The sequence below is a fragment of the Nansenia antarctica genome, assembly GCF_963989245.1.
Source record: "Nansenia antarctica genome assembly, chromosome: 20".
NCBI lineage: Eukaryota > Metazoa > Chordata > Actinopteri > Argentiniformes > Microstomatidae > Nansenia > Nansenia antarctica.
The window spans coordinates 8,543,959-8,562,576 of NC_137693.1; the positions used below are offsets into that span (position 1 = coordinate 8,543,959).

Here is an 18,618-nt window from a genome sequence, read left to right on the forward strand (position 1 = left end):
AATAGCTCATTTGGCCAAATACTTTTGCTTAAAATGACCTCGGAAGTCGGCGAGATTCTGGCGCGATTTATACATCGAATAGGTAGACAACATTTAGGATTTATTGAACAGTTTTATTTTTAATATTAATAATTAATAATTGTATGTAGTATGTTGTGGTGAATGTTGTGAGCCTGAGCAGAAGGGACAATAGCTGCTGCAGGCGGACCATGACCCATTGTGCAGGTAACTTATTACATATGTTGTTTGAGTTCTATGTTTTGGTGCATTTTGTAAGAGTCCACTCGTGGCGTTGCTAGCATTCGCGAGCTAGGGCATGGCTAGTCAGTAACGTCATGTTGCATTCCACGTGTAGTACCTTTTTCCGCCACACGCGTGTATGAGTGTTGTTCTGCAGGATAAATATTAGAAATGGATGAAGTATTGTTCTGAATTGTATGTTGTGTGTCTGATTGACATAGTGTTTGAGTGCTTTTGACATGTCATTGATTGTATGTAGTATGTTGTGGTGAATGTTGTGAGCCTGAGCAGAAGGGACAATAGCTGCTGCAGGCGGACCAGAGATTCATGCCAATTGTTTTGTTTATTTGATGACCCATTGTGCAGGCAATACAAGCTGCTTCATCCACCATCCTGAGAGTGTCCCAATCCCTTCAGTACCGCCAAACACAAATTAATAATTTTTAACAAAGACAGATAAGAAGAACAGGGAACATTCCATCGCGAGTGAAGCGAGCAAGCGGAAAAAATGGCCTCCTCAATTCTGGAAGTCACCAGCCTCCACTGCTGTACTGTATTAATGACAATAAAGACCATTCATTCATTATTATCACAATTAGATTACCGCCCCCGGTGGTCTGGTCAGGTACTACTAAAACTAATCTAGGGAAGCTCCAAGGGGTTCAGAACAGAGCAGCTCAGCTCAGCCCTGCAGTGCACAATGAGAACAAACATAAACAGCATGTATGACCGACTCTTCTGGCTTAAAGTCGATGAGAGGTTAAAAGAATCACTTCTTTCATTTGTGAAAAATATGAATGTTCTGAAAACCCCTGTCTGTTTGGAGAGGCAGCTTACACTCAGCTCTGATGCACACACATACCCCATCAGACATGCCACCAGTGGTAACTACACAATTCCAAAAACTAAAACAAAGTTGAAACCATGTGCAGTGCTGTATAGAGCTATGGTTGAATAGAACGCCCTACCAGGTCAAAAACCCAGAATAAATTCAGATTTAAAAAAAAACAGGTGAAGCAACTTATCATACACATTAGGTGTAGTATATAGTTACCACCTGTACTCCTAACTGAGTATTTTTTAATAATATTTATGTTATTTATTGTTGTGTGTTGCAGTTGTGTCTCTGACCACTCCAAACATGTTGATCAATATGACATTCTTCTACTGATTGTGTGTGTGTGTGTGTGTGTGTGTGTGTGTGTGTGTGTGTGTGTGTGTGTGTGTGTGTGTGTGTGCGTGTGCACGAGTGCGTGCGTAGGTGTGAGAAAGCCTGTATAATAAATCCACAAAGTCACAAAGGAAATGTGCATACAGTGTTTTAATCAATGCTCACAATTCCACCATGAAATTCATATTTTATGTTTTCACAGTCTGTGCACCACTGATTAGGTAGGTAGTTAGGTTGTAGGTAGTCTTGCTTATTCAGCCTTGCTTATGGTCTGGCTTATTCAGCCTCTTTGCCCTGTGAAAAGAGAGAAAGATAATAAGGAAAAACATGAACTCTTAGTCTTACGTACAGTATGATAACATCAAAGAACAAATTGTTTAGGGCAAGCAGGATACATTTCTCCAAGATAGTTGTGAATATAAAAGTCAATGTTGACCTAAACTGAACCTGAAATGGTGTTGTTGATGAGGTCATATTTGGACATGAGTCAAGTATAGGTGTGATAGCAGCTTTGTACCTTTCCAGAATCGCGGCTCTTAGCCCTGAGCTTGTTGACCTGGGACTCAGCGATGTCAGCACGCTCCTCTGCCTCCTCCATCTCATTCTGAACCTTACGCAGCTTAGACATGTGAGTGTTGGCTTGTTCCTCCTGGGAGAGAAAGACAGGTAGAGAATGAGAGAGGGAGACAATAACACTCAGCCTACAATGTTTGAAATGTTGTCAAATCAAATAAAAATAAATAAAAGGGAACATTATATTACTCTATAATGATGGTTATATAGAAGCAAACACTATGCACTGTATAACATTACCTCAACAGTTACTTGCGATACATATTGCCATCGTGGATAGAGGTGCATGAGCAGCAATTAATCCAATACTACTGTATATGTTGTAATGTATGTTGACTATGTACAATATTGCATATGCTGTAAGAATATTTGACTGTCAATGTGTGACTCACCGCTTCCTCAGCCTGCCTCTTGTAAGTCTTCACTTTAAGCTGCAGCTTGTCTACCAGGTCCTGAAGTCTGCCAACATTCTTCTTATCCTCCTCCGTCTGTGGGAGAAAGTCAAAGAAAGTCAATGCCCACACTTCAATTGCATTCAGGTGCCTGACTCTACCAGAAGGTGTTTCTGTTACTCTTACCTGGTAAGTGAGCTCCTTGACTCTACGCTCGTACTTGCGGACACCCTTGACTGCGTCTACACCCCTTCTCTGCTCGCCCTCCACCTCAGTCTCAAGCTCACGCACCTGTATGGGGGGAACACATACATGAAAATCAGTGATGAAGTATTGGAAAGAAGTAAAGGTTGATTCTTCAAAGATAATTCAGAGAGACAGTTTATTGAATGCTACTCTGCAAACTCACCCTGGACTCCAGTTTCTGGAGCTGTTTCTTGCCACCCTTCATTGCCAGGTTCTCAGCCTCATCCAGACGGTGCTGCAGGTCCTTGACTGTGACCTCAAGGTTCTTCTTCATCCTCTCCAGGTGAGAGCTGGTGTCCTGCTCCTTCTTCAGCTCCTCTGCCATCATGGCCGCCTGAAATGGTAGTTTGTGGATTCGTTTAATTCATCCACAATGTGGCACAGATCATGTGCTCAGCCCAGCTACAATTGGCCTTTGGCGTAGAGGTCCTTACAGGTCAAAAGGTTCACCCTGCTCCAACTCTATCTCACATTCAATTGCTCTCTCGCTATGTGCGATCCCTTTGTCTGATGGGGCACATGGCCAGAGGTGCCTACAAGACTATAGAGCAGGTTTTGATGGTGACATCTGTATCACTATCATGGTCAGAGCCGGTAAATAAGCTGTACTGTTATCTAACTGGGTCTTTCGGACCCATGAAGACCTCTATCTTGGGGACGAAGTCAGTACAGTTTATTGAGGTATATTTTTTTGAATATGGGGACTTACATCAGTGATGGCCTTCTTTGCCTTCTCCTCTGCGTTTCTGGCCTCCTGCACAGTGTCATCCACCTCTCCCTGTACTTGAACCAGGTCAGTCTCCATTTTCTTCTTAGAGTTCAGAAGGCTAGTGTTCTGTATGAGGAAACCCAATGATTAGTTGGAATAAGAACATACAAAAGTCACACTATGGGTAAGATGAGACTGCCTAGAAATCACCTATACCTGGGAGTGAAGCAGTCCCACACGCTCGCTGGCATCCACCAGCTCCTGCTCGGCCACTTTGCGGCCTCTCTCTGTCTGCTCCAGGGCAACCCTAAGCTCCTCAATCTCAGCCACCATCAGACCGTTTCTGCGCTCTACCATGGCTGCCTGCTCCTTCAAATCTTCTGCGGCGCGAACAGCATCATCAAGGTGCAATTGGGCATCCTGGGATCCACAAAGACAAAGAGCATTAACACTTGTTGTTGTAGGGACATAGGATTGGTAAGGGATGCTTTCTTTGTGTTCTTTGATACCTCTTCAATTATTTTAAATACCAGTTTACTTTATTCCTGCGTTCTATTATATTGGCAAATAGACAAATCCCTCTCTCCATTTTCACCAGACTTAGTGGTCTGAAATCTGTGGTTAGGGGCAATGTTTACCGTGACTGACTTCCCAGCCCCTTACCTTGAGCTGTCCCTGGACGGTCCTCAGCTGCTTCTGGGCCTCTGCTGCCTGCCTGTTGGCGTGGCTCAGCTGGATCTCCATCTCGTTCAGGTCTCCCTCCATCTTCTTCTTCACCCTCAGGGCGTCATTCCTGCTCCTCACCTCTGAATCCAGGGTGCTCTGCATGGAGTCTGTCACCCTCTGGCTGTTCCTCTTGATCTGCTCCGTCTCCTCATCCTTCTCAGCCAGCTTCCTGTCCACCTCACCCTTGATCTGGTTTAGCTCCAGCTGCACACGCAGAATCTTGGACTCCTCGTGCTCCAGTGTACCCTGAACAGAACAAATCAGTAGTCACACTATGGTTGTGGGGGAGAGTTATGGACTGCCACTCATGAACTAAGGGTTGCGCTGGTTACAGGCCTGCCAGTGTACGTGATGAAAATGGGGCAATAGGATAGAAGGACCAGGTCTTACTTAAAACAAATATGTTATCTAAATGAGACTAATGTAGACAGTAAAGGTTAAATAAAAGGATGATTATATGCTGTAAATGGATTAAACTGCATTCTAGTTTCTACCTCAGCCTCCTCCAGTGCAGTCTGGATCTCAGACTTCTCTGTCTCCACAGACTTCTTGGCCTTCTCCAGCTCATGGATGCTCTTGCCAGTCTCCCCGATCTGCTCAGTCAGGTCAGAGATCTCCTCTGCACACAGAAACACAGAGATTTTCATATTATATTATGATAAGAATAACAGGTACATTTTTTTAAATGTCAAAGCTAAGTGTATTAAAAAATGTCTAAATTGTTCTGAAGAACAGGGTCACTCATATGTAGCTTGATCAAATAAGACACCCCATCATGAGCCAAGTAGAACTGCTCCGGTTTGACTCACGTTGCAAGTTCTTGTTCTCTCTCTTCAGAGTCTCCAGTTGATCCAAAGCCTCCTCATAGGAGTTCTTCATTTTGAAGATCTCCGTGCTCAGAGTACGAGCCTCCTTCTGAGCTCCTTCCAGCTCTGCCTGGCCCTCCTCAAACTTCTGCTTCCACTCTGACAAGACCTAGAGAAATCCATGTGATATTAATATTTTGCCTTTTTCTGTCCATTAATTTATTGATGAGGCTTTTGTAATAAGAAGTATGATGTAACAATACACCCAATTAATCAGTTACATTTATAGAGGTCAATGAGGTGCTAGCACAGTTTGATTTATTTAGTTATTTCACACCTTGTCAAAGTTCCTCTGCTTCTTGTCAAGGTTGGCAGCAAGAGCATTGGCTCTCTCCACGTCAATCATGAGGTCCTCCACCTCTCCCTGCAGCCTCTGCTTGGTCTTCTCCAGAGAGGCACACTTTGAGTTGGTCGCCTCGATTGTCTCCTCTGCCTCCTGCAGACGCTGGGCCAGCTTCTTCCTGTTAGACAGATGAGGGATTATAAAGCTTCACCTCTGAGGGACTGTGTCAGAGAATGTCTGTATATCTGGCTCTTACAGGTGATTGGAGTTAAATGGTAGAATATATTGTCCGTGACTCACTTGGCCTCCTCCAGCTCCTCAGTGCGCTGGACGGCATCAGTCTCGTACTTGGTCCTCCACTGAGCCACCTCACTGTTGGCCTTGGACATGCCGCGTTGCAGCTCTGTCTTGGCCTCCTGCTCCTCCTCAAACTGCTCCCTCAGGAGGTCACAGTCATGGCGGGCAGACTGGACACCGTGGGCCAGTGCGTTCTTAGCCTGGGGAGAGAAATAAGAGGTGACAGGGGATAGGGAGAAGAGAAGTGAAAGGGAGTAGGAGATATAGAGAAGGTGTAAGAGCATTATTGAAAAAGAAAAAGACAAAGAGAGACTAAAGATTACATTTAGATGTGACTGGGTGACATAATCACACTCAACATGAAGCTGTCGTTCAATACATTGTGGTTCCTGGAGTCTATTTTGAGTTCCTTACCTTGACCTCCTCCTCAACATGTCTCTTCAGCTCCTCAATCTGCTGGGTGAAGGCCTGTTTGCCTCTGGTCAGCTGGGACACCATGGCCTCCTTCTCCTCAAGCTGGCGACCAAACTCACCTGAGGGGAACAGAGCATCTGTTAATGGGGTTTCTATTCACAGATGCGCAAGATTTAGTGGTTAATGTTCATTGTTGTAGGTGGAGCAAGTTGTGATGTAATGGATGAAAAGTAATCTTGCCAATCTTGTAATTTGTATGTCAAGTTTGATTTCTCCCACTAATGGTTAAAGATAGGATTTAACAGTATCTGGATTATCATTGTTACCGTTCTCAGTCAGCAGTCTGGCCCTCTGTCCACTCATGTCATTGACCTGGCGCACATTCTCATCATTCTTAGTCTTGATCTCGCTTAGCTGATCCTCAAGAGTACGGCACATCTTCTCCAGATTGCCCTGGTAGTGAAACATAAACCATTATTACTTTACATGATTATCTTGTGTCAAGACTTGAGTGCCATGCTTTCCAATTTTTTCAACCCTAACCCTAACCCTTATTTGAATTGACCCCCGCAAACTCTTCTCCATCCAAACATTGCTACTGACCTTAGACTTGGCGACGGCCTCCATGTTGCTGGAGAGGTCATCAATCTCCATCTTGTACTCGCTCTTCTCCTTCTCCAGCTTCTGCTTGACGCGCTGCAGGTTGTCGATCTGCTCCCCGAGCTCTGCCACGCTGTCCGCCTGCTTCTTCCTCAGAGCGGAGGCTGTGGCCTCGTGCTGCAGGGTGGACTCCTCTAGGTCGCGTCTCAGTTTCTGAAACTCTGCCTCGCGCTTCTTGTTCATCTCTATCTGAGAAGCGGTAGCACCTCCGGCCTCCTCCAGCCTCTCACTGATCTCCTCAAGTTCCCTGGAGAGATCAGCCCTCTGCTTCTCCACCTTAGCCCTGGCAGCACGCTCAGCCTCGATCTCCTCCTCCAGCTCCTCAATACGGGCCTACAATAGGGAGACACATACAGAGAGATTAAATCTACAACACAGTAAAAGCATAGCTCACAAAATAATAGTACACAAATGATTATTTTGTTATTAAGATGTGTTTATCGAAAGCAACTTACAGTTAACGTACATAATGTACTGTATGGTGTTTAAGCCTCATACTTAAACAAGCTGAACCATTTCAAACCAGGACAGTGCTAACAGGAGGATGAATTAATCACTGTTTCTCATAGCGAGCCTGACAATCGTTAGACACTATACAGCCAACTGAACCATTGCAAACCAGGACAGTGCTAACAGGAGGATGAATTGATCACTGTTTCTCATACTGACAATGTTAACTGTAGTGTCGTTAGACACTATACAGCCAACTGAACCATGATACGGTCCTGTTCTGTACCTGAAGTTCCTTGATCTTCTTCTGCATCTGAGCACCCAGAGACTGTTCATCCTCAATCTTGCTGAGAAGCTGAGAGGTCTCGAAGTCCTTCCTAAAGAACACAAACACATTGATTGCAGTTTGATAGTGTAAACAGGAAGTCTATTGTACCACTCACTTTGGTTTATAGAAAGACATCTGTTCAGATTTGACTATAGACTTCAATTAATATCAAATACAATTTTGTAGTCATTTGTTTGTGTTTACTTCTTGATCTTCTCCTCAGACTGCTGCTTGTCGTTCTCCAGGTCCATTATGGACTCCTGGGCCAGTTTCAAATCTCCCTCCAGCTTTCTCTTAGCTCTCTCTAGGTCCATACGGAGCTTCTTCTCTTGCTCCAGAGAACCCTCAAGCTAGAAGATAAACAGACATATTTGTCATCAAAATCTAAATGATGAACAACAATGTGACTCTCAGCTTGTATGTGACTGTTTCATGTTCTTGTGTGTTTTACCTTATGGAAAACAATAAGCTTTACTCTTCTATTACAATCTTGGTTGACTAGCACAACTTTATGTTCATTGCCCACTCACATCGTCCACTTGCTGTTCCAGCTTGGTCTTAGCCTTGGTCAGAGTGTTAACTTTGTCCTCCTCTGCCTGCAGGTCGTCCAGTGTCTGCTGGTGGGCCTCTTGGAGGGCTTTCTTCTCCTTGGTGAGCTTTGCAACAGCCTCATCCTGAGACGCCATTTCCTCAGTCAGGTTTTTAACCTGAACACAGTCACAACAGAGTCGCTTGTCACTTCACCTTACAAAGGGAAACACAGTTAATATTGCATATACTGTCACTTGCAAATCATCGACAACCAACACGACACGAGTTGGATTCATTGATTGTTTGGCAACAGTTTGTTCAGATTGTAGTTTGTATGTGTTATGAGACCTTGTTTTCAGTGGCGTGTTTCTCCTTCTCCACTTTGGCCAGAGTTAGCTCCAGGTCATCAATGTCTTTCTTCAACTCAGAACATTCATCCTCCAGCTTCCTCTTCTTGGCTGTCAACTCAGCATTGATCTCCTCCTCATCTTCCAGCCTCTCGGTCGTCTCTTTGAGTTTGGCCTCCAGCTGGATCTTGCTCTTGATGAGCCCCTCACACCTCTCCTCAGCATCGTTCAGACAATCTCCTTCCTGGTGTCAGATGGGAAGAAAATGCAAACAGCTTCAAAACTCAATGTAAAATATATAAACCGATTGTAGTCCAAGGGCATACAGTGAATCGATACAAAGCTATGAAAAATGCTTCTGTGTGTGTGAGTGTGTGTGTGTGTGTGTGTGTGTGTGTGTGTGTGTGTATGTGTGTGTGTGTGCGCCCTTGTGAGGCTGGTCGTTCACTCACATTGGCAACTTGGAGGGCGAGGTCATTCTTCTCCTGCAGGAGGGATACCATCTTCTCCTCCAGCTCCTTCTTACGGGCCTCTGCCTTGGTCAGGGCAATTTTGCACTTCTCAAAGTCCTCTTTCATGTTGGCCAGCTCCTTCTCTGTCTCAGCACTCTGCAGCAGGGGCTTGATCTTGTAGTAGACCTTCATCCATGGCCAATGTTTGACATTCATGAATGAGCGGATGTTGTACTGGATGGTGTAGACGGACTCTCTGGTTGACAAGAGGAAGGCAATTGTGGCATAGTGAGTTTTATGCTTTTGAACGGCTCAATGATAACTAAGTTACATGGCAAAGTAACTCAGGCTACATTATGATATGATTGTATAATTACCTGTAAGTGCATTTCATAATGCATCACATACAGGTGTTTAATACGTAGTGCTAGAGAGATTATCTTCCATCCCATACCTCCTCGCCGTCATCTTCACAAACTCTGTCCTCATCAGGAATCCGCGAGCGAGAGCTTGAGTCATGGAGACCAGTGACGCCAGCTTCTCATCTCGCATCTCCTCCAAGACACCCAGAAGACCAGCTTTGAAGAACACCTGAGCACAGATAAACAAGCATGTCCAATGGAGGAGTTAGACATTGTAACATATAGGAAGAGGCAGAATAGAAAATCAAAGGGAGGTTCAACACACCTACACTTTGTTATAAAGAGAAATGAGAAATGAAGAGACATGGTTTTGAATGGATATCTTGGATATCTTACATTAAAGAGATGCTATGTGATCATTGTGACTATGTCTTTTTAAACGTCTAATTTAGGATACGGATGGATATGAATAGTTTGTACAACTCTACCGTAATCTATAAAAACAACAATAGTAAAAACAATAATAATAATAATAATAATAATGATAATAATAATAATTATAATAATACATTTAAATCTAATCTAAAATCACTGTTTTACCATCCCTAGTTTTTCACCGTCAATATTATGGAGCAGGAGTACTTTTACTTTCACGTGTGTTGGCAAGCCAGAGGTCGCAAGTTCGAGACTCGGTCGAAGCAAGTCAAATAGAGGGGTGACTGTTTGCAACAACTTGACGTCTGTTGACACGTGCGACGAGGAGACATTGTACTTTAAGAACTGTAGACTGAAATTACACCAATGATCCTGTAGCATCTCTTTGATGTTTCAGTCCTGTTGTGTGGTAACATCTCCTGACCTTAGTGTGTCCAAACTTGTACTCGTCGTGAGGCACATCGATGGACCCGAGCAGCTTCTCAGAAGCCTTCTTGTTGTCCATGAACTGACCCTCAGGGATGACACCGGCATTCAGTACTTTGTACCTGTGTGGGAGAATTGTTAAATATGTTACTTTGAAAGGTGTTGCTTGAGACTACAACTGGAAATCAGCCGTGGAGGCTAAAGCTGCTCCATTTACTGCTGTTAATTAGTGATGTGAAGTGAAGTGAAGTGAAGCGCCTTTCGTACATGAATGCAATTCAAAGCACTTTACAATAGAAACAGTGATTGAAAACAAGATTACAGAGACGGGGGGTGGGGACACGAGACAACAGGAAGGGAGGGGAGGGAGGGGTTACATCAATAACACTAAACTTGTATAACTACTAATAATAACAATAACTAATAATAACTTGTACAACTACATCTAATAATAACAGCGGGGGGACCAGAATGGAGATTAGTTTTCAGCAGGTTAATGGGGACTGTCCACGAAACTATAAACTAATAAACTAAACTTAACTGAAGTAATTCTGTCATGGAAGGGCACTATTGTCTGTGTTTGTGTGTGTGTATGTGTGTATGTGTGTGTGTGTGTGTGTGTGTGTGTGTGTGTGTGTGTGTTCTACCTCTGCTTGAAGTCAGCATAGATGATTCTGCTGGGGAAGCCCTTTCTGCAGATCCTGATACCTTCCAGTACACCGTTACACCTCAGCTGGTGGATAACCAGGAAGTTCTCCATCAGACCTGGAAAATACAAAATGCATCTTAACCCATAAATAAACCTGTAAAATAATGTATATATTTAAGACTAAAGAATAGTAATTATTAGTAGTTTAATCATGGGCTTAGTCTTTAATATGTCTCTCTGTGTTGTACCTGGAGTCTTTGACTCGTTGGGGATCAGGCAGCGCACAAAGTGAGGGTGGGTGCTCCTCAAGTTGGTCATCAGCTTGCCCAAGTTCTCCTGTGAGGGGTTACAAACCATAGCGCTCTCACAAGAATTCAGACTTAATTTACACTTTTCAAAAGATGTACTTTTCAACAGACACTCTGGCAGGCAGGAGGAAAGCTCACCCTGAACTGGGAGGACACAGTCTGCATGGAACCTCCCTTCTTCTTGCCTCCCTTCTTTGTAGTGTCTTTTTCAAAGAGTAAAAACAAGTGTTACAAATGATATAAATCTCTGATCAACTCCCTTCAATGTTTGTTCATTAAAGTAGAAATGGTGCTGGCCACAGAATAGTAAAACATTTCAGCTGTATAGCCAAATGGTCAGGGTCAGGTTAGGGTCTGTGAAACATTTCAGCTGTATAGCCATTATGGTCAGGGTAAGGTTAGGGTCAGGTTAGGGTCAGGTTCAGGGTCAGGTTAGGGTTTGGAAAACATTTCAGCTGTATAGCCATATGGTCAGGGTCAGGTTAGGGTCAGGGTCAGGGTCAGGTTAGGGTTTGACCCAGGTTTACAGCTAATTGAATTGTGGGCAAATTCATGGCTAACATTATGTAGTGTCTGCCCGGCTTAATGATAATTAACATGCTAATGCTTAGTTATTAACATGATGCGAATGTTACCTTCAGCTACAGCAGCAGGATAAAGGACAGGTAGAAGTCTGACAGAGGACTTCTGGTACAGCCCGATCACAGAGTCATTCAGGGGGTCCTTGTTCTTGTCCAGCCAGCCAGTGATGTTGTAGTCCACAGTGCCAGCGTAGTGCACCAGGGAGAAGTGGGCCTCAGCCTTGCCCTTGCCAGGCTTGGGCTTCTCAAACGCCTTGGTTTTGCCAAGATGCGTGTTGTTCAGCTTGTCCTTGAAGGTTGTGTCTGAAGACTTGGGGAACATGCACTCCTCTTCAAGGATGGAGAAGATGCCCAATGGCTGTGCAAAAAGAGATTTGAATTAAATTAGTAAGTTGATATTTACATCATTTTCATGTTTTTGACTTCAACAGTCACTGTTATATGATGATAGCCATGTGGTGGAAGCATATGAACCCTTTAAACACATTGTTGCCTATATGCAACATCTGGTGTTAAACACCTGGTTAAAGGTGTGTATCAGAGCAATGTACAAAAGGAAAGTACTGGAATATGGAATGGAAATATGGAATAACCCTAACCCTAACCATAAGATGTGGTGTACTACCATGAGGATACAGTAGTCTCAAACACCTACCTCTATAAACTGCTTTTGACATCCATCAATTGTAGAATCCTCACAGGCTGCTTACCTTCTCAATAAGCTCAATGCAGGCAGCCAAGTCCATGCCGAAGTCAATGAACGCCCAGATGATTCCCTCCTTCTTGTACTCCTCTTGCTCCAGGACGAACATAGTGTGGTTGAAGAACTGTTGCAGTTTCTCATTGGTGAAGTTAATACACAGCTGCTCCATGCTGTTGTACTGTTGATGGAATTTCAGAATAAAGAAATATTTTCATCATACATGGCTGTAATCTTTCAGATTAACAATGTGTTTTCTTGTCCTGACAACATACTCACATCAAAGATCTCAAAACCGGCAATGTCGAGCACACCGATGTAGAACTGCCTTGCATTCTTGGTGTCCAACTGTTCATTGATACGGATGACCATCCACAAGAACATCCTCTCATAGATGGACTTAGCCAGAGCCATCACGGAATTATTCACCTGGAAAAAATGTACTTGTTTTTTATGACGTCTCACTCTCAACATTGTTGAACCACAGGGTGGCACCTACACGCAAGCACTATAAAACCAAACGTTTTTCAAGATTGTTCACAATATGGCCAAAAATATATAGATGTTATAATAATAATATGTATGCCCTACCTGAGGCACTGTCTGGCTCTTGGTCACAAACTCATTGCCGACCTTCACTCTGGGGTTGCACAAAGATTTAAGCATGTCGGCTGAGTTCAGGCCCAGGAGGTAAGCGATTTTATCAGCCACTGGAAAGAGAAGGAGCAACAACAGACTCAAGGACAGAGCCATACAAGACCGTTTGTGTCTTATTTTGTCTACAAGTCAAGTACTACTAGTTTTATTCTGATGTTTCATGAGGAACAACTTCTAAATGTTCTTTTTTCCATGTTTGGGGCCAGAAGTGGAACTCACCCTCTGTGCCGTCTGGCTCGGCCTGCTCCTCACGCTGCTTCTGCTTGAAGTGCATGTTGCCATGTTGCATGACAGCACCTGTCAGTTTCCAGATGTAACATTTCTCCTCATTGTTGAATCCCAGGACGTCAATGGCATCCTGGAAGACAGCGATTTCATTCGTTAGCGAGGAAAGAAAACAGTAAGGATTGAAGACAAACTCACACTGTCAGAATGGATGGAAATGTCAGACTTCTCTATTCCTCTAGTAGACTAGCAGCACAATAGGATTTTGACAATGTTACACAGGGCGCTCTTGTGGATGCCGTATGCACTCCTATAAGAGAAGGCATTAACACTGAGTACGCTAAAACAAATCATTGATACAAAGAAAAACCCTTTGCGTGACTCACATCTGTGGCGTCCAGCTCAACCTTGTCGTCGATGCTGGCCACAGTGATGTGCCCCTGGCTGATCATGGGGTAATCGTAAGGGTTGGTGGTGATGAGGCACATTTCTGTGGAGAACAGAGAACAAAGTTGTTTATTAAATCAAATGCATGATGTGCTCAACCAGGCACATTACTCAACCAAAGCCCAATTCTTATGCCTCTTATACCTAGATATCTATATCTCTATCTCTACCTAGATATCTCTTATACCTAGATATCTCGGACTCTACTTAGTGCTGCAGCTACTATATGAGTATTTCACTTTCACAGCAGGGAGCTAGTTTTCCCAGATCTTTGCTTTGGCGTACCAACGATCTCAGGTTTGTGGTTGGTCATCATCTGGTAGAAGATGTGGTAACCCCTCTCATCAGGAAGCTGGAAGGACACCCTGGACTTCTCCAGCAGATCTGAGAGGGAGAACAAGAGAGAAAAGTGTAAAGTATTGCAAAACCTTTTTTTTTGTAGAACAACTATGGAGAAATGATTAATACCAACTTACAGGTCTCAATGTCAGCACTAGCCAGTTTGCCGGACGTAGCGAAGTGGATCCTGATGAATTTACCCTACAGTAGTGCAAGGCGGTTAGAAATCAGTCCAAAAAAAAAACTAGAACTGCCAAAGTGTTTCCTCATACTCATACTTACAAAGCGAGACGAGTTGTCGTTCCTCACAGTCTTGGCATTACCGTAAGCCTCCAGCAGGGGGTTAGCAGCAATGATCTGATCCTCAAGAGACCCCTGAATGAGACAAAGTTGCTAAAGCATTAGTAACTGAAAATCTCTCATATTTCATGTTTCTTTCAACGACATCTGTTCCTTTTAGCTGAAAGGGTAGCTATAGTGAGGTACAGACCTCAGGAAAAATCCTGAAATGTGATTGGCTCCCACCCTGAAGCCCAAGGTTCCACCCAGTTATCTCATATACCCACCCCAAATCCTCTGTCAAACTAGAGGAAATTAGAGAAAATGTGTGTTTTCAATCATTCACCTCAACTTGACACACAAGCAAAACATACCTTTATTTTACCGGAGCTCCCAGAACTTGCGTCCTTCTTTCCTCCAGCCACAGCAATGGTGGCAAAGTACTGGATGACACGCTTGGTGTTGACAGTCTTTCCTGCACCGGATTCTCCACTGGTTTATAGACAGAAAGAGGGGTTTAGGGTTAGGATCATATCAGTGTTCATTAAGCAAGAAAAGAAAATGGCATTGCTTTAACTTGTTTTATAACCAAGTCAATGTTCTCAAATATGCTCACTCAGTTACTTTATAATAATTGACAAAAAAAAAGAATTGACTTTATAATACCTAACCTACTGCAAAATAAACACTTTTTGAGTTACGTAAGATGTTAGTGAACAACTTACGTAATCAGGACGGACTGATTCTCTCTATCTGCAACCAAAGAAACACATTGTTCATACTCTTTCAATGGATGCATCATCATAAAGTCACACATCTAACTAGCCATCCATCCATGAGTCTACTTACCAACCATCATGAACTGAAAGGCGTTGTCAGAGACAGAGAAGATATGGGGTGGAGCCTCCATACGCTTCTTCCCTCTGTAGGCGTCCACAACTGACTGGTCGTACACGGGGAGCCACTTGTAGGGGTTCACCGTGGCACAGAAGAGCCCAGAGTAGGTCTGGATAAAGTGGATCAAATGTGGGAATTAGCCATGTCAGATTAGCTGGAATGTGGAAGTTCAGATATCTTTGAACATACTGATATGCTGTATGTTTTTGTTCTCTGCGTATGTATGCTAGGTTTCTGGTGTTCTCTGATGTGTATGTGTCTCTTACGTAGATCATCCATGCTGCGTAACGCTCTTTGAGGTTATACAGCACAGAGGCTTCATTCAGGTAGGTCATCATGGCCATGTCCTCAATCTTGTCATACTTTGGGGGATTCATTTGCATGATGTCATCTTCTTTGAAGTCTTTAGTCTGAAACACAGTGGGAAATCTAGATTACACTCAACATTGATAACTTCTTACTGATGAAAAAACGGTTAAATTGTTGGTAATAGTATGATCCATGCGATGTATTCACAGTGCCAGTGCTTTACAATCCTCCACACTACTTGAATATTAAAGGGGTAATTAAAAATGTTTGATGAAAAATGAAGACAATATATCTAATATTTGTTATAACTATGTGTGTTGAAAGGTTCAACCGGCTTATGGAAGCTGCAGTTTGGTTATAGGTTATACGTTATATGTGAAAGGCTTACCTCCTGAGTATCTACGATTTTCACAGATATCTTATCAGGCGCCCTGGCAACAATTGTACCCTTGAGGTACAGCTCGGCCTTGTCAACCACATAGCAGGCGTTCTTAGCATCAAAGGGTCTGGTTTGGGCTTCAATCCTCTCCTTCTCTGGCTTACGAAGGTATATGGCAGCTGAGCCATAAATGGCCATCTCTGCGTCCGTACTCATGGTGGCGGCTCACTAGGAAAGATTAAAAAACAAACATGTTTGAGTCAGTACTACTAACCCCTCCCCAGTCAACAGAGTTAGAGGCAGTATCTTCAACAGAATATCTCACCTTATTTTCTCCACCCAGATGAAATGGTTTTCTTTGTGGTCCAAGATACTAGACACAGTCAGCTAAGAAGAAAGCAAAGACAATACAATAATAAAATAAAGGGTGAATACTGGGTAACTATGTCAGGTCCTACGCCTCAGAAAGAGAGGCCCATTTTGACCAGAAACAAGTTAGAAGATTGCACCATTAAGTCCAGTATGTATTGATGTTTAAAATAGTGATGAATGTCTATGATATGTCCATGATAACTTTTAGCATTTTCTAAAATCTAGTGTTGGGTTGGACACTGGCCTTTCATGTGTATATTTCACATTCCATTACATCAGATTCCGATATGCAGACCAAAGCATTAGAACGTGACTCATATGCACATTTCAAATGTTCAGTATGGCTACATGCTACATGCCGGACCTTTACATTTCCACTTCAATGTTTCTGGCTATGAACATGCCCACTTTTCAAACTGTGTGAAGTAAAAACTGATTTATCATCTGTCACAATGTAATAAAGTAACGCCACTTTGTGTTGTGTTGAATAGATCGCATGAGTTGTTACACAGCTAATCATGTGAAGTCCTATGTGGCATGCAAACACAAAAAGTCTCACAGTGCAGTCACTGCATAAGATACGGAAGTGAAATCGTGTAAGGAGGTGGAGGGTCTTACCACAGAGGATGAATCTGCCTGCAGATGCTGGTGGTTTCAGGCTCCTTATATCTGGTTCCAGAGTGCCAACCAGGCAGAAGTTAATTATGGACCACACTTCTGGAGGAGGTGGATCGAGTTAGTGAGAGACTCAGCTGTTTAACTTCTGGCCCTTTTCTGATATGTGATATTCATTTCTTAACTACATTGTGCTTCTCTTGCATACTTATCATTATTCCTGATATTTCCACTGCTACTCCTCCTACAACTTTTAACATAGAATCACCAATACAACTTAAGAATGTGCATGCAGCGAGGTCTCAACAAAGTTTTTGTTTTTAGTCATTGTTATTTATAGTTTTTAGCTTTTAGTTTGTTTTTTTATATCGTTTTGGGGGGATTCTTCTTAATTATGGTGACCATTTGTATGTATTTATTCAATAATAAAAAGCTTTATTTTCTTTTTAATCAGGTGCCAAAAGGTTGATTTTAGTGAACACAATATTTTGGCTATGTTCCTGATCAGCCTAATATAGGCTTCCTTGACATTCATTGATTCTCTTCGGTACTCCTGTTGACAGACACCAAAAGCACAGCCTGGAATCAACACCAGACATTGACGGCTCTCTGATGCACAAATGATGTGATGGAACATTCACTACCTGACTGACCAGAAACACCTGTGAAGACAAGTGTCCCATTACTTTGGATAGGGGGACTATGCATAACAAGCCAGTGTTGTAATGTCTGAATGGTGAAAGCATGTACACAAGAACCAGCCACTTCCCTTCAGCATGTACACAAGAACCAGCCACTTCCCTTCAGCATGTACACAAGAACCAGCCACTTCCCTTCAGCACCCCCCCCCGGTTTAGTCCACATGTGATGGGTTGAGTGTATAGCGGTCTGTTTTGTACTGCTCCTGTCTTGTTGCATTAAACTGTGGCAGTATCCACATTGTGCACAGGAACGAATCTAGGCATAGGCATATAGGCACATGCCTAGGGCCTCCTCGCCATTAGGGGGCCCAGGCAGAGAGGGGTAAAGAACATCAACTGCCTAAATAATGTTAAACATATATTTAAAAATATTTTTTAAATATGAAAATACGATCTTTATTAAAACATAATGGTACGTTAGCGCAAATGTGCAGGATAAAGTATTTCCAGTTGCTGTTCCAGTTGCTTACATGAACATGAAAATGTTGGACCATTGCAGTGCTGTGCTCAGTCTGTTATCGTCTAGGTCTTCACCTCATTGAAAGTCAGAAAGCTTCTGTAAAAGTTTCCCATTTAAATATCTAAATCTGAATACCTAAAGACACATTAAAATCTAATGTAAAATGCATATAAATGAAATGTATAATACGGGGCTATACTTTCCACTATAAACAAGAATCAGAATCAGAATCAGAAGAATTTATTGCCATGACATATAAACATGTTAGGAATTTGGTTTGGGACAATGGAGCACGGTTTACAGCAGGACAGGTGCAAGACAGGACAAGACAGTGCAAACCATCATCAAAGTGCAAGAGTCATAATTAATATAAATATAAAGTGCAGAGATCAAGTGTTCAAGTGTTCATATCCAGACAGTCCAAAGCTCTCTGGGTGGGGGTGGAGGGAGGGTAGATAGATAGGGGTCAGGTCAGGGGGGGGGGGGGGGGGCAGCGGCATTTAGGAGCCGGATGGCTGTGGGGAAAAAGCTGTGTGCATGTCGGGCCTTCACAGTTTTTAGGGACCGCACCCTCCTGCCTGAGGGGAGCGGGGCGAAGAGACCGTGTCCTGGGTGTGCGGGGTCAGCCATGATCTTCCTGGCCCTCCCCAAAGCCAATCACCCTCTCCGCCGAGCGTATCACCCGCTGCAGCTTGGCAACAACAATCCATATGAGTATCGAAATATAGGCTATTAATTAAATAATATTAATAGATAGGCTAAAATATATATATATCTAACTAAATTAATTAA

General features: G+C 43.1%; 1 pseudogene across 1 annotated transcript; it reads right to left on the reverse strand.

The window, feature by feature from the left end:
• Window positions 1-4,110: 4,110 nt before the first annotated feature.
• LOC308174676 (myosin-4-like) lies at window positions 4,111-15,894 on the reverse strand (annotated as a pseudogene). Its single transcript has 32 exons — window positions 15,688-15,894; window positions 15,257-15,400; window positions 14,943-15,099; window positions 14,819-14,846; window positions 14,468-14,585; window positions 14,097-14,189; window positions 13,952-14,015; window positions 13,761-13,859; window positions 13,415-13,518; window positions 13,023-13,161; window positions 12,738-12,856; window positions 12,426-12,575; window positions 12,157-12,327; window positions 11,501-11,804; window positions 11,004-11,068; window positions 10,806-10,893; window positions 10,556-10,673; window positions 9,907-10,030; window positions 9,140-9,276; window positions 8,686-8,941; window positions 8,235-8,477; window positions 7,886-8,062; window positions 7,560-7,705; window positions 7,314-7,404; window positions 6,521-6,910; window positions 6,244-6,370; window positions 5,918-6,036; window positions 5,507-5,703; window positions 5,201-5,384; window positions 4,867-5,032; window positions 4,552-4,676; window positions 4,111-4,303 (listed from the first exon to the last, which is right to left on the reverse strand). The product of its transcript is annotated as a myosin-4-like (transcript).
• Between the last annotated feature and the right edge of the window lie 2,724 nt (window positions 15,895-18,618).